The following is a 14248-nucleotide window of genomic DNA, read 5'->3' on the forward strand; positions in this document are numbered from 1 at the left end:
TGGAATGAGCTGTCAGAGGAAGTGGTTGAGGCAGGTACACTAACAATATTTAAAAGACATTTGGACAGGTACATGGCTAGGAAACTATTAGAGGTAGATGGGTCAAATGTGGGTAAAATGAAACTATCTTGGATGGGCAGCTTGGTTGGCATGGACGAGTTGGGCCGAAGGGCCTGTTTCCATGATGTATTATTCTACGTATGTATCTCACAGGCTGGGGTGCCATAGCCGGGGTATGAGGTTACAGCTGCTGCAAGGGGTTAATGTGTAATTTTAAAAGAGGACCAAACTGTTGGTAATACACAAAATGTTGGAGGAACTCAGCAGGTCAGGCAGCATCTATGGAGAGAAATAAACAGTCAACTTTTTGGGTCGAGACCCTTCATCAGGACTGGAAAGGAAGAGGGCAGAAGCTGGAATAAGAAGGTCAGGGGAGGAGCATGCATGAGCAGGTGATGGGTGAGTTCAGGTGAGAGGGGGAAGGTGGAGGGTGGGGGAGGAGGAAGAAGCAAGAAGCTGGCAGGTGATGGGTAGAAGAGGCAAAGGGCTGAAGAAGGAGAATCCGGTAGGAGAGGGCAGTGGACCATGGAATAAAGGGAAGGAGGTGGGGAACAGATAGGCAGGTCATGAGGGTGGGGGAAGGGGAAAGTGAAGGGGGAAGGGCATCACAGGAATGAGGGAAGACAAAGGAGGAAAAAAAAGGCGAGGGGAGAAGAGGGGGGAGGTTACTGGAAGTTTGAGAAATCTATGTTGAGGCCATCAGTTTGGAGACTACCAAGGCAAAATATGAAATGTTGTTCCTCCAACCTACATCTGGCCTCAACATGGCAGTAGAGGAGGCTATGGATAGATAGCTCTTCTCACCTAGCACGTGGTTGAGCAGGTCACCTGTTTTTGCGTTGAAGCAGACTTCACATTTGTTGTGAGTCCCTGCTTCTGTATGAGAGGTCCACACTGAGTGCAGGTCAGACATCTGGCAAATAATTTAGTGAAAGTGATATCCAGACCAGTACTGCATGCCTTTAGACATGTGCAGTATACATCTGGGTCTGTGCGTGTAGACACCGAGAACTCGGGAGCAATTGGTGGAGTTCGGCAAAAATGACGTAAACAATCAACCTTCCAAATGTATTCCATCCCATGGCACATATAAACATTGCACTGACAGTAAAATTTCTTAGACTTTGAGATTTTGTTTTGCAGCATCAGTCATATTGTACGAGTGCAAGAGGCAACAATTAATAGGACCAGAGTTTTCCCACAGTGACCTTTGTAGAAATGAAGACTGCTTTTATTTGCAGTGGAATGGCAATCTGAATCTGGAGATAAGGTCTAAACTGATTTGGGGATAAAGGGGAAACAGAATTCTATTGCATGAGCTTCACTCAGAATTAGGAATCTCTGGGGATAATTAATTACCTGACCTCTACCCTATTCTCCTGCCTTTGCATCCCCACTATGTCTGTGCTTGCAGCGCACTGCTATCAACTCCACTCTCAGATGAAAATTACTCAATTAGTGAGACATAAGAGACTGCAAGTGCTGGAATCTGGAGCAATAAATAAATCGCTGGAGGAGTGTCCAGATGAAGGGTCTCAACCCGAAACATTGACTGTCCATTTCCTTCCACAGATGCTGCCCGACCTACTGAGTTCCTCCAGCATTTCGTTTTTTTATTACCCAATTTGATATGTCTTGTCGCAGTCTTTTCTATTCCATCATCTGTATTTTTGTATATGACTTCCCAAGCAAAAGCATTCAAAGAAATTGGCAACAAAGCAGAAATTTGTTTTTTTTTTAACCCCACTTGGTTCTTTTTCTCTTTCATTGCTAGTATTAGAATTAAAAGATTATTCTTTAATTCTTGGACACTGCAAGTCAAACCTGTAGGGTCTGCAACCCTACTTTATCGCCAGTGCTAAACATAGGGTGCACCGTCATATGTTGCCCACTTTAGAATCCTCCTGCTCCATTACAAAGCCCCCGTCTTCCTCTGTAGTTAGGAACCAGGTTTCAGTCATTGTTTGCTGAAATTAATAATTGCTCTGCCATTTTTAACTCCAGTAACCATAGGTCAGGACATAAAGTCAGTCGCACCTCTAGAATGTAATAGTTTTATTAGAATTTCTTTATTGAAAGTTCATTTATCCAGGCAGTTTTTATTTTGCTTGGCAAGCACCCTCTTACCATTGACAGACAGTTAGACAAATGAAACTTGTCAGCATCACATTTTAAAGTACAGTAGCACTTGTAGCTTAAGCTGTCAGTTTGGTAGCTTACAAAACGTTGCATGTCATTGTTCTTTGACAGTCTATGAAAGTACTGCTTTATGCAGAAGAGGCAAGTACGCTGGCTGTATAAATGCTTACCACAAGGACCACATATTGAGATGAAATCCTTGGTTCCATTCTGCTGCTAACAGAACCTGACATCACATTTTTGGTTTACTTACCAATGAGACAACAGCTTGAAGAACAGTTCCTATCAAGTTATGTTTGCTGAAAGTAAGTAATTGTGGATGCTGAAAATCTGAAGCAAAAGCAGAAAAATGCTGGGAATATCCCATGAGTCATACAACACCTGTATTCATATCATAACAGTCCATATAAATTGGTCATTGGCCTGAAACATTCAGTCTCTTTCTACACGGATGCTTCCTAGCCAGCTGTGTATTTTTAGCATTTTCTTTTTTTTTCATCCCACAACAACAAATGGGTCTTTAATGCCAAACTTCCAGGAAGAGGAAGCAACAGATTAGATAGCATTTCAATACATTATAGTTCAGATTTTATAAATAGTTTGACTGTGGAATGAACCTACTCTAAGAGGATGCTGATTGGAAAACTGGAGATTGGTATGTGCTCATCTAGAAACCCAGTTTAATTTATTTGTTGAAGCTTTACCAAACATACAATATAAAATAGTAATTGACATGAATGTTCCCTTGTCCTCTGAGCTGTTCCACTTGGAATGATCTGGATTTACTTGTCCTTTTTTTTAGTTTGATCTAATAATTACTGTACAATTTTCATTTCTTGAACAGCTTTAGCTTTGTGTTTGCAACTTGACATAATTTACAAAATTGTCTTTTGTAAAATATCCTCTCGTGGTTAATATTTTTGCAACCTGTTTGTTGAGATAGCTTAAGCTGTTTGTTTCTGATATTTATGGACATCACTCAGTTACTTTTGTTGATGTCCTACCTGATGTGCACCTTGAATGTTTTATTCTGATCTAGTGAGATTCATATTGTAAGACAGAGTTCATGTTTTGTATCAAAATAACTAGCTTTAAAATTTTCAATTCTAGAACAATGGATGAAATGCGTTTCTACCACAGCCCCCTGGATAACAGAAATTGTGGATTCTTAGGAGGGATGATGTTCCCCCTGACTGAGGAGTCTAGAACTGGTGCCACCATCTCAGAATTAGATGCAGGTCATTTGAGACTAAGATGAGAAATTTTTTTGCTTGGAATGTGGTGAAACTTGGAATTTTGTACCTTGGAGGGCTGCAGAGGTTCAATCTTTGAGTGCATTCAAAAGTGAGATCAAAAGATATCTGGATATTAAGGGAATCAAAGGACATTGAGATAGTGCAGAAAAATGGTGCCAAGGTTCAAAGTCAACAATGATTTAGAAGAATGGGGGAGCAGACTCGAAGGGCCAGGTGGCCCATGTCTGCTCTCATTTCTTACGTTAACGGACATTACAGGTGCTTGGTTTCTGCAGCTTATCACCGGTGAGATCAATATGTTTAATGCTAGATTCTCAGGAGTCTAATAAAGAAAAAATACCCGGCGTCCAGTGACAGTGATGATATCAATTTTTTTTATTATTCACAGTAAAATTTCTAGGACGATGCCGTCCTTGAGTGACGTTTCAAGGAGTAATCCCAGTCACTAACCTTGTGCATTGCAAATGCACACAATGGGCCAACCCAGGTAACAAGGCAACAAGTCAACCTGTCAGCCTAGCAGATCACAAGCCACAAATCAATTCAATACTGAAGCAGAACAAGCCAATCAAAAGAACCACCCACACGGAGAACTCTAGCCTGGGCCAAGAGCATTGGTCAGTCTTAAATTTCCAACCAAATGTCATCTGATGTGTTGTTACTAAAATAATAACATCCTGCATCTTTATTAATATAAATTAACACAACACTAAACATTAAAAGCCAGAACAATCTAAAAATATAAACATACAGTAACCTCCAAAGTTCTTTCTAAAAAAAAGCCTCTTTAAAAGATCAATTGTTCCAAAAATGGCAGTTCTTGAGATGGTTCTAATGAAGGATTTAAATCAATCATTTTGAGATAGCTCATCAATGAATTATTATGGGGGAGCCACTTAGCAATTGAAGAATTCTCGAAGAGTAAACTGGTAAGAAAATAACATGATAATTAAATATTATAAGTACTTTACAGTGTATAAAATAAAAGTTGGACCATACACATAAGATTATGATGGTAGATGGATTGTCATTAGTAAATTAATTAAGTTTATATTTTTGTATTTAATATCATTGTATTTTGAAATATCTACATTATGCAGCAAGATGTAACATTTTCAGGATATTTTAGAATGAGAATTGTTTGTAAATAGCTAGGACTAGAAATTGGAGCCAGTTTAATGGTTGGCAGCAAGGGACCAATATTATAATGTGCCCAACATCCAAAGGATCGGCAGTCCCAGGTCTTTCCTCTGTGATATCTCAACAGAGTGGAGTGGTAAAAATGGGTGGAGAAAGATTTGAGAGCTGTCATGGAAGAAAGGTTACAAGAAAAGAGAGGAAGAGGATCAGAAATAGAGATCTCAGGGAAAAGAATAGTGGGGAGAAAATCTGTCAAGGAATGGACATTTTTCATTGAATTATACTCTGGATCTAAGTGCCACTGACAGGCATTTATTGCCCATCTATAACTGCCCTTGAAAAGGCAGTGGTGAGCTGCCTGCCTGAACTGGCACAGTCCTTCTGGTGAAGGTGCTACCACAGTTTTTGGGGAGAGTTCCAGGATGTGGATCCAGTGATGATGAAGGAACAGCAATGTATTTCTGAGTCAGATCGTGTGTGTGACTTGGAGAAGAACCCACAGGTTACAGTGTTTCACTCGTCCTTTTTGGTAGTGGAGATCCATGGTTTTTGAGTTGCTGTCAAAACAGCCTAGATGAGTAAGTGCATTTTGCAGTTGGCTCACACTGTCTGCCGGTGGTGGAGGGAGTGAACATTATGGTGGTTAATTGGGCATTCTTGAAGAAGGTTGTATTGTCCCGGATGATGTCAAACTTCCTGAGTGTTGTTGGAGCTGTGCTCAAAAAGAAGTAGAGTGTGTTTCAGGGACAGGTCCATGGAGCCAGAAGGGGTGTTCGGAGGGAGTGAAGTCTGATTGTGGGAGGTGAGATAGCTGAGTGGGACTAAGGGATCAGAATGGTCATTGAGGATATTGTTAGAAAGCAGAATCACCAATCCTGGAGGAACTTTCACTGCCATGTTCCCTGTCAGCAGCTTGGGTAGGTATTTTAAGTAATGGAGGCCAGCGGCTTTAGTTACTGGGTTTCAGATAAAGTGTAGTCTTGTAGCACACAAAATGTTGCTCTCTTCAGCTTCATTTGTGCAGTTTTTGTCAGCTTGATTTGTTTTGATTGGATTGGAAAAGGCAACAAAACAGTACAGCTTCTGGAGAAGTGCTGCATCAGCAATTTTTGGGGATTCCTGTTAAACTGTGCACATAAAGAAATCCAGAGCTGGTGTCAGTTTCTCTGTTTGAGGATAAAAATGCTGACAGTTTTGGTTTTGTCACATCTGCAGAATTCCAGCTGTTGTGCACAGTTTAGCTCTATGATAACCCTGATAACTAACCAGGTGGGGATAAAAACAATACTGAAAATAACCCTCTGGTCTCAAAGGACAAAGAGCCAACAGAGATATTTTTAGACAAAATTCTATAATTTTCCACTTCTGTTTTCTTTTGGCATTGATTGTTTCTGGGGAAATCCTTTTTGTGAAAGCAGCCTTCACATTCCCAATCTGCACTCAGCATAAAGATTCTAGCTTAGTTATCGGACCTGTTTGTGCGTGTTTTTTGTGCATAAATTGTGTAGTTTTTCTGAGGATATATCGCATTAGTGATCACTTACGGGTAAAGTCAGGAAGTTTGTCTGGGCACCTCCATGTGCTGTTCACCTTAGCATGGCTGATGTTTTGTGATGTCAGTTGCGCACCTGACAACGTGAAGTGCAAGTTTCCAACTTTGTCTACGTTGACTGTTTATTTCCCTCCATTGATGCTGCCTGACCTGCTGAATTCTTCCAGCATTTTGTGTTTGTCTACAACCTACAGCCTTCACTGTTCACTCACAGAGAAACTAAGAACACATCACACCGAGATCGGGATTGAGCTGGAAGTTAAAGTATCTGCATTATAACATCGCACAGCATCTGGCACACTTTTCAATGGTCAGTGCTATGGAGAAAGGTTGGGTAATGCTCCCTTCACGGATCACAGCTCCCTGTTGTAAACCCTGGCTCCTTGATCAAGCCTCAGGTTCACTTGTTACAGGAAAGTACATTGGGATAGGCAGTTGCGTGGTTGGTGCCCAGATACAGAGAGTGCTTTGTCTCCCGCCCCCCCCCCTTTCCCATACTTTTCCTCACCTCTGTAGCAGCTTTACTGAGGCTGCCATGGAAAGTTCACTTTGAGTCTTGACTGTTATCCCGGCTGCTAGCATGGTAATGATGAAGAAGCTGCAGACTCCTGGTAGGAGCCCCATGGGTCTCATTTAAGCTCATGAATCTACCAGCAAAATGCCATGGTGTTCCTTTTCACACATTTTGCCTGATTTCACTTTTATTTGGGAGATCTAAGTAGATGTTGGTGCCACACTTAGCATATGCTTAGCACATCAAAAGAAGATGAAACCTAATTCCTGGGCATCAGAAGCCCCACAACACTTCACTCCAGTGCCTATTAGATATTCAAAAATGAGAGATGAGACAGATTTTAAACATTATTTCTACTTTTTGTTTTTACCTCTTTCTTGTGTGCAAGCTTGGCAGTGGGCTTTTGTTTTGGTAACCTTCCTATTTTTGTTTAAAAAACTCAGTTTTCATCAACAACCTTCTCTGCATGCCTTTACTGGGACCAATTTTATCCAGAGTGAGGCCGGGAGGTGGAACTTGCTGCTGCAAAGAGCTGATTAGAAAGATAGCATAGATACATTTAAGAGGAAGCTGGATAAACAGGAGTGAGAAAGGAAGAACAGGATATGTCGATGGCAAGGTGGGAGGAGGGACATGCTGAGCATAAACACTAGACTAAACCTACTGATCTGGATGTCTTGTTTTGGTTCTGTAAAATGTTAGTACTTGAAATTATCAGGAGATATAGCTGTGTTTTTCTGCTGAATGAATATCTATTTTAAAATGTGTTGTTGGGTGGGATCTGGGATCCAGCTGTTGACCTTGGATGCAGCCTTGTAGATGTGTACAAAGTTCTCATCACAGAGTCAGACTCTGCCACATGACCACGTTACAACTGAAGGAGGGAAACGCGGATGGATCTGTCATTGTTCCTAAGCTAGTTGGGAGAGAGAAATAATTCGGCAAGGCCAGTATCTTTTTGTTTAGACACCAAAGTGTAGCAAGTTGTTAAGCACATTTTCCATGTATATTTTCATTCTTGGATTGTTGGGGAGGCAGATACTGTACAAAATATTTTGTCCAGTTATATCTGAGTCAATCAAATCAAAGAAGGAGGAATCTCACAGAGTGGATAACTTTACAGATCATAGCTAAGAGACATTGCTAAGCTGCATGATCTTCCTTAATCAAGTAGCGCCCATATAATCCAGCAATTTGAGCTGGGGAGGTGTGTCTACCCTTGCTGATTCAGAGGTCTCCTGGCATGGGTTTTAGTTGAAAACTGGCCTGAAATTGTTGGAATTGTGTCTCTTCAACTTGGCATCAATCAACGGGAAAAACTCACATTGGCTTGCTTAGTTAGATTTGATGGTCTAAGTTAACAAGTCTTGCACCGAATACAAAGTAGAAGTTGAAAGAAACTTGGAAATTCCAACTACAGTGTGTTTGGACTTTACCAGTTAGTACATGGCTTCCTCCACTCCCCCATGAAGAAGCTGAAATGTTGTGGGCATCTCAGTCCACATAACTAGGAGCTATTGGAATAGTCCTATCTGACTTGATAAAATGAGTTAGTTTGTGGGTTAAACATCACTTCATAGACTTGAGCCAAGAGTTTAGGTGGTGTCTTCAGTGCAGTGCTCAGAGTGCAAACTCAGATGTGTGACCTTTTGGGGGAGCTGTGCCTTCTACAATGAAAAACAGCAGGCAAATTTACTCTGATACCCTGGCTAGTATTTCTTCGTCAACTAGCAACACTTCTAACATTTTCTTCTCTAGTTCTTATTGCTGCTTATGGGAGCTTATTATATCCAAATAGGCTGATGTGTTTCCTACATTACAGCAGCTACTGCCTCACAGATCAAGTGTTCTGGAGTCAATCCTGACTTCCAGTGTTGTCTGTGTGGAGTTTACACACTTCCCTGTGACTGTGTGGATTTCTCCCAGGAGCTAACGTTTTCTCCCACACTCCAAAGATATGCAGTTTGGTAGGTAACTCGGCCACTGTAAAAATTGCCCTGAGTGTGTTAGTGAGTGCCAGAATCTGGGGTAGTAGATGGGAATCTTGGGAAAATAGGTTACAGGGAAAATTAGTGAGGAATGGGATTGCTCTGTGAGCCAGTATAGACTCGCTGGGCCAAATGGCCTATTTTATATCATAAGAGAATATGGAAAGAAGGTTCTTTAGGAAAAAGCTCTGAATTCATGTAGATTCTTTCAATAATGCTATTGTTGGAAAAAATAAAATATACTGACTGGATTTTAAATTGCAAATGGCTGTGCTAGGAACAATATTGTTAATACTAAAAGGATTAAGGGTAAAGTATATGGATAGAAAGTATGCAGTTGGCTGCATATTCACAGATGCAGCTATAAATTGCTGGGCTTAATGGCTGATGAACCATCCCTGTGTTATGGAAAGATAATGGCTGGACATTCCCTCATAAATGGACAATAGTGAACTGATAAGATATCAGGCAAGGTTAGATGTTGATATATATTTAAGCAAAAGTAGGGACAGAATTCTGAGCAATAGATTGGACAGATTGTTTCCCATGAATTGGGGCACTTCCTGTTCCTTTTGTAACCTGAGGCAGTAAAGCATAAGATTAACTGATTTGGTGGTTAGGATATCAAAAAAAAAGTTATTTATATGGGTTTAGTGGAAAGAAAATCATCAATGGACAATCCTTGGTATCAAAAAATGTATTTTTTTACTGTGAAAAGTATTCTTTTAATGTAATCCAATTTTGCACAAAATATAATTTCGAGTGAAAGGTCTGACCAGCTTGCTAGTCTTGGTGGTCGGTGTGGTTCCATTTCCAAAATCCAAACCAGACTCTATTGAGCAGTTTAACTACTGTAGCGACTCACCACACCGGCATCGAACCGGCTCCCAACATCGCATCATTGTCGGAGGCCCCGATCCAAGATGGCGCGGGGCCCTCCTCCTTCCCCATCGTTGGGCTGGGAGAGCCCGCGTGCGGGAAGGTCAGGTGACCTGCGTGTGACGTCAGCGCGGGAACTGTAGCGCGGGAAGTTTTCGGATATTAAAGGCGCACCGCGCCGCTGTCGGCGTTCGACCTCTGATTTCGAAACCAGCGACTCTGTGTCTTCATTTCGTAGTGTGTAGCTAGCCGCTACATTGCTTTCATACTTGAGCCCAAGAACTTCACTCACAGATGAGGGCCAAATGATTGGGTGTTAACATTTAATAAGATGAAGGCTTTACGGCATAGTGAACTTTAAATACTGATTCTGAGGTTGCTAGAGATTGACAGATTTCTTAGTTATATAAAGATTGACCTTGGTTAGTTAGCCAGTAGTGCACTTATTTCATTTTTGATCCATACCCTGAAAAATGTTTTATTTACTTTTATTTGTGATGTTTGCATCACTGGGAAGGCTTTTATTGTTTGTGCCCAATTGCCCTTGAAGGTGGTGGTGAGTCAACTGTTTGAACTGTTGCAGTCCTTTGGTGAAGGTACTCCCGCAATGGCTTTGGGGAGGATTCCAGTGATGGTGATGATGTATCCAAGTCAAAATGGTATGTAACTTGAAGGGGAACCTGCGGATACAGTGTTCCAAGTGCCTGCATGGGTTTTGGAGTGGCTTTCAGAGTAGCCCAGTGAGTAACTGCAGTGCATTTTGTAGGTGGTATGCTCTGCAGCAACTGTACACTGGTAGTGGAGGGAATGAATTTTTATGGTGGAAGATTGGGCACCATTCAAGAAGGTTGCTTTTCCTGGATGGTGTCAAGCTTACTGAGTGTTATTACAGCTGCACTCATGCAGAAGTGGAGAGTATTTGATCACACGCCTGACTTGCGGCTTGTTAATGGGATAAAGACTTGGGGAAACAGGAGCTGAATCACTTGTCGGAGGACAGGATAAGATATCTTTATTAGTCACATTTACATTGAAACATACGGTGAAATGCATCTTTGCGTAGAGTGTTCTGGGGGCAGCCCGCAAGTGTCGCCAACATAGCATGCCCACAACTTCCTAACCTGTACGTCTTTGGAATGTGGGAGGAAACTGTAGCACCTGGGGGAAAGCCACGCTGTCACGGGGAGAATGTACAAACTCCTTACAGATGTGGGAATTGAACCCGGGTCGCTAGCACTGTACTAGCGTTACGCTAATCACTACACTACCGTACCTGCCACCCCAACTCGTGTAGCCACAACGTGTTTATCATTTGTACATAATGTGCAGTTCTGTTCCAGCCATGATCACCTTAAAAATACAAAGTTGTATTGCAGTAAATATAAATGCACTTATGTTACTTAACCAAAATAAATTATTTGTTTAAAGAGAAAAAAGGTTTTCAATGCAATTTTTAAAAATGTGAGGAATAACTTTGTTCCAAATTATGCACCTTCCTTTCTCCTTAGTGTTTGTCTATGACAACCTGCAGTCTCCATTGCTGTTTAAGGGCTGATGGGAACAGTGCACTAGCAAGCAGCTAGAGAGACCATCGCTCCATTCTTCCTGTGAAGAGTCATAGTCATAGGGTCACAGCACAAAAACAGGCCCTCTGACCCAACTCGTCCATGCTGACCAAGTTGCCTAACTGAGCTAGTCCCATTTGCCTACATTTGGCCCAAATCCCTCAACCTTTCCTATCCATGTAACTGTCCAAATGCCTTTTTAAATGTTGTAATTGTACCTGCCTCTACAACTTCCTCTGGCAGCTCATTCCATATACTGACTACCCTCTGTGAAAAGGTTGCCCCTCAGGTCCCTTGTAAGTCTTTCCTCTCTCTAGCTTTTGACTCCTCCTCCCTTGGGAAAATATTTTGCCTATTCACCTTATCTATCCCCCTGATGGTTTTGTAAACCTCTATACTCCAAATCTCTGGTCTTTCCTTTTTTTTCCAGTCCACATTAGCTAAGAGCAGAACTAGTTTAGCCACACAACCAGTGTGTGCTTCACCATCCTGATATGTTTAAAGCAGCTGTTTTTTTTTCCCTGGGATTTGTGAGGCATGTTTGTCTGTGTACATACATGTTATTGTATTCTGATAAGCTGTCTTACATCTGTGCTCAGATCCTTTCAACTTTATCCTTTATAAGTTTCTATAGTTCAATTTATAATGACAATGGCCTATAAAATGTCAGGCAGTGTAGCTGGCAGGAACCTGAGATTATTTGCTGACAAATGTACAAAGGCAGCTTGCATTATAGCATCATGCATAGGGAATTTTTAGCAGAAAGAATTAAAAATGGACAGAATATTTGACTTGGAAATGGTGATGAAATCTAGCTAAGGACTGCATTCAGCCTAAACTCCCATGGGGAGGTGGCCGGGATACAATATGTGCCTTGAATGAAAAATAAGAGGATGACACTTCTTGTGTTGAGTACTTTTTTTTGTATGAATAGCTTTTGTAGTTTTCTTTTAATCTTAGTCTTTTTCTAACTAGCAGAGTTTCCTGGGCTGTTTTTATTCACTTCCAGGAATCTCTTGGCAACAATTTCTCAAAATTCAATACAAATGCCTCCTTGGCCCTTTTCATTGTATCTCTATAACTGGCTCTCGCCTATCTCCCCTCTGAGATCTCTGAGTGCTTTCAATTCAGATCACTTGTGCATCCTGATTTTAATTCCTTCCGCTAAACCATTCCACTTGTCAAACTCTGCAAACAGCAATGTAATGATGTAATTTTTTTTTGGTGATGTAGTTTCAGAGATACATATTGGTTAATGCACTGGAGGAGACTCCCCTTTACATCCTCCTGAAGGAGCATATGACATTTGGTTCATTGTCTCGTCTGAAAGACTGCAGTTCTGATATGGTAGAATTCCCTCAGAAAGAACATGGCATGTCAGTCTAGGTTATGTGCTTAAGCCCCTAACTTGGAGATGAGATGTCCCCACTGTTCCACAGCTGACATTATGGAAGATGAAGAAAAGATGCACCAATTATTAAGCATGGTTTTGGAGTGGTACTTTGGTCACAGGTTGTGTCTTCCGTCTTGAACACACTTGCCTCACACTGTGGTTTGAACACAAAACGGCAGCCTTCAGCAGAATAGGGAAACATAATAAATCTTAATTTATGCTTGAAACCAAATTTGATTATCATGAAAAATAATAGTGATTATAGGATTATTGATCTACAATAAACAAAGTAATGTTTTCATTCAATTCCAGAAGGTCAGAGGGCCGTGACATCACCGATAGCAACTAGTGCGTGCATCCAGGAGTCAGTGTTTCCAAAAAGTAGCAGAAAAAATTGAAACTTATTTTTGAAAGATAAATTCCTGGCATCATATTTTCCTAGAATAGGACAACAGAATCGCAGAATAGTTGCAGCACTGGAAGACACCATTCAGCCTGTCAAGTCCGTACCAAGGGTAATTCGGCTCTCCTCACTTCCCTGCCCTCTGTGTAGCCCTGTCAATTCTTTCCTTTCAGAAACTTATCCAGATTCCTTCTGAACACTACAATTGAATTTGCCTCCTGTATTGCATTCGGCCCCTGACAATTTGCTTAATGTAAAACAAAATCCTTGTCTCATTTTTGGTTCCTTTGCCAATCATCTTCGTCCTATATCCCCAAGTTCTTGACCTCTTAAATGGGAGCAGTTTCGCAGTGTCTATTCTGTCAATACCCTTCATCATTTTAAATATCTCTATCAGATTTCCTTCAGCCTCTGATCTTCCAAGGAGAACAACCCCAGCGTCTCCCTCCTGGACATATTACCAAATCTTTTCTGCATTCTCTTCATAGCCTTCACACCTTTTTGAAAGTGTGGCACCCAGAACTGGAGTTCTCATTGTGGCCGAACCATTATTTTAGAAAGGTTCAACATGACTTCCTTGTTCTTGTACACTGTATCTCTGTTCATAAATTCCAGGATGCTCTTTGCTTTCTTCACCACTTTCTCAACCTGCCCTCCCACATTAAACAAACTGTGTAGAAACCCTCTGATCTCTGTTCCTTATTGGAATTGTGCCCTCCATTTTTCCTCCAAAAGTGCAACACCTTACAGTCCTTAGCTTTAGATTTCCCCCACCACCTATTGGTACATTCTGCCAGCCTATATACATCTTGAAGCCTATTACAACTCTCCCCATGGCACGGTAGTGTAGCGGTTAGCATAATACTATTAAAGCGCCAGCGACCCAGGTTCAATTCAAGCCGCTGTCTCTAAGGAGTTTGTATGTTCTCGCCGTGACTGTGTGAGTTTCCTCCAGGTGCTCGGGTTTCCTCCGGGTGCTCCAGTTTCCTCCCGCATTCGAAAGATGTACGGGTTAGGAAGTTGTGGGCATGCTATGTTGGCGCTGGAAGCGTGGTGACATTTGTGGGCTGCCCCCAGAACACTTCGTAAAGATGCATTTCACTATGTGTTTCGATGTAAATGTGACTACTAAAGAAATCTTATCTTAGGTTTTGTGTCATCTTCAAATTTGGAAATGGTGCCCTGTTCATTCAAGTTCAAGTTTAAAATGGGTTGATTCAGTTAGGATAACAAATCGATAAGTGTGTCAGAAAAAGGAATTGAGAATCATAAAATTGTAGAGCACAGAAACAAGCCCCTTCAGCCCACCTCATCCGTAATGACCATGATGCCTATCTAAGCGAAACCCATTCGTCCACA

General features: G+C 41.4%; 1 protein-coding gene across 4 annotated transcripts in view; it reads left to right on the forward strand.

Annotated features, from left to right (window-relative positions):
* sh3gl3a (SH3-domain GRB2-like 3a) overlaps positions 1-14248 on the forward strand; it is a 111477-nt gene that overhangs the window by 21569 nt on the left and 75660 nt on the right. The window lies entirely within an intron of this gene.

This window comes from Pristis pectinata, chromosome 28 (genome assembly GCF_009764475.1).
Source record: "Pristis pectinata isolate sPriPec2 chromosome 28, sPriPec2.1.pri, whole genome shotgun sequence".
Taxonomy (NCBI): domain Eukaryota; kingdom Metazoa; phylum Chordata; class Chondrichthyes; order Rhinopristiformes; family Pristidae; genus Pristis; species Pristis pectinata.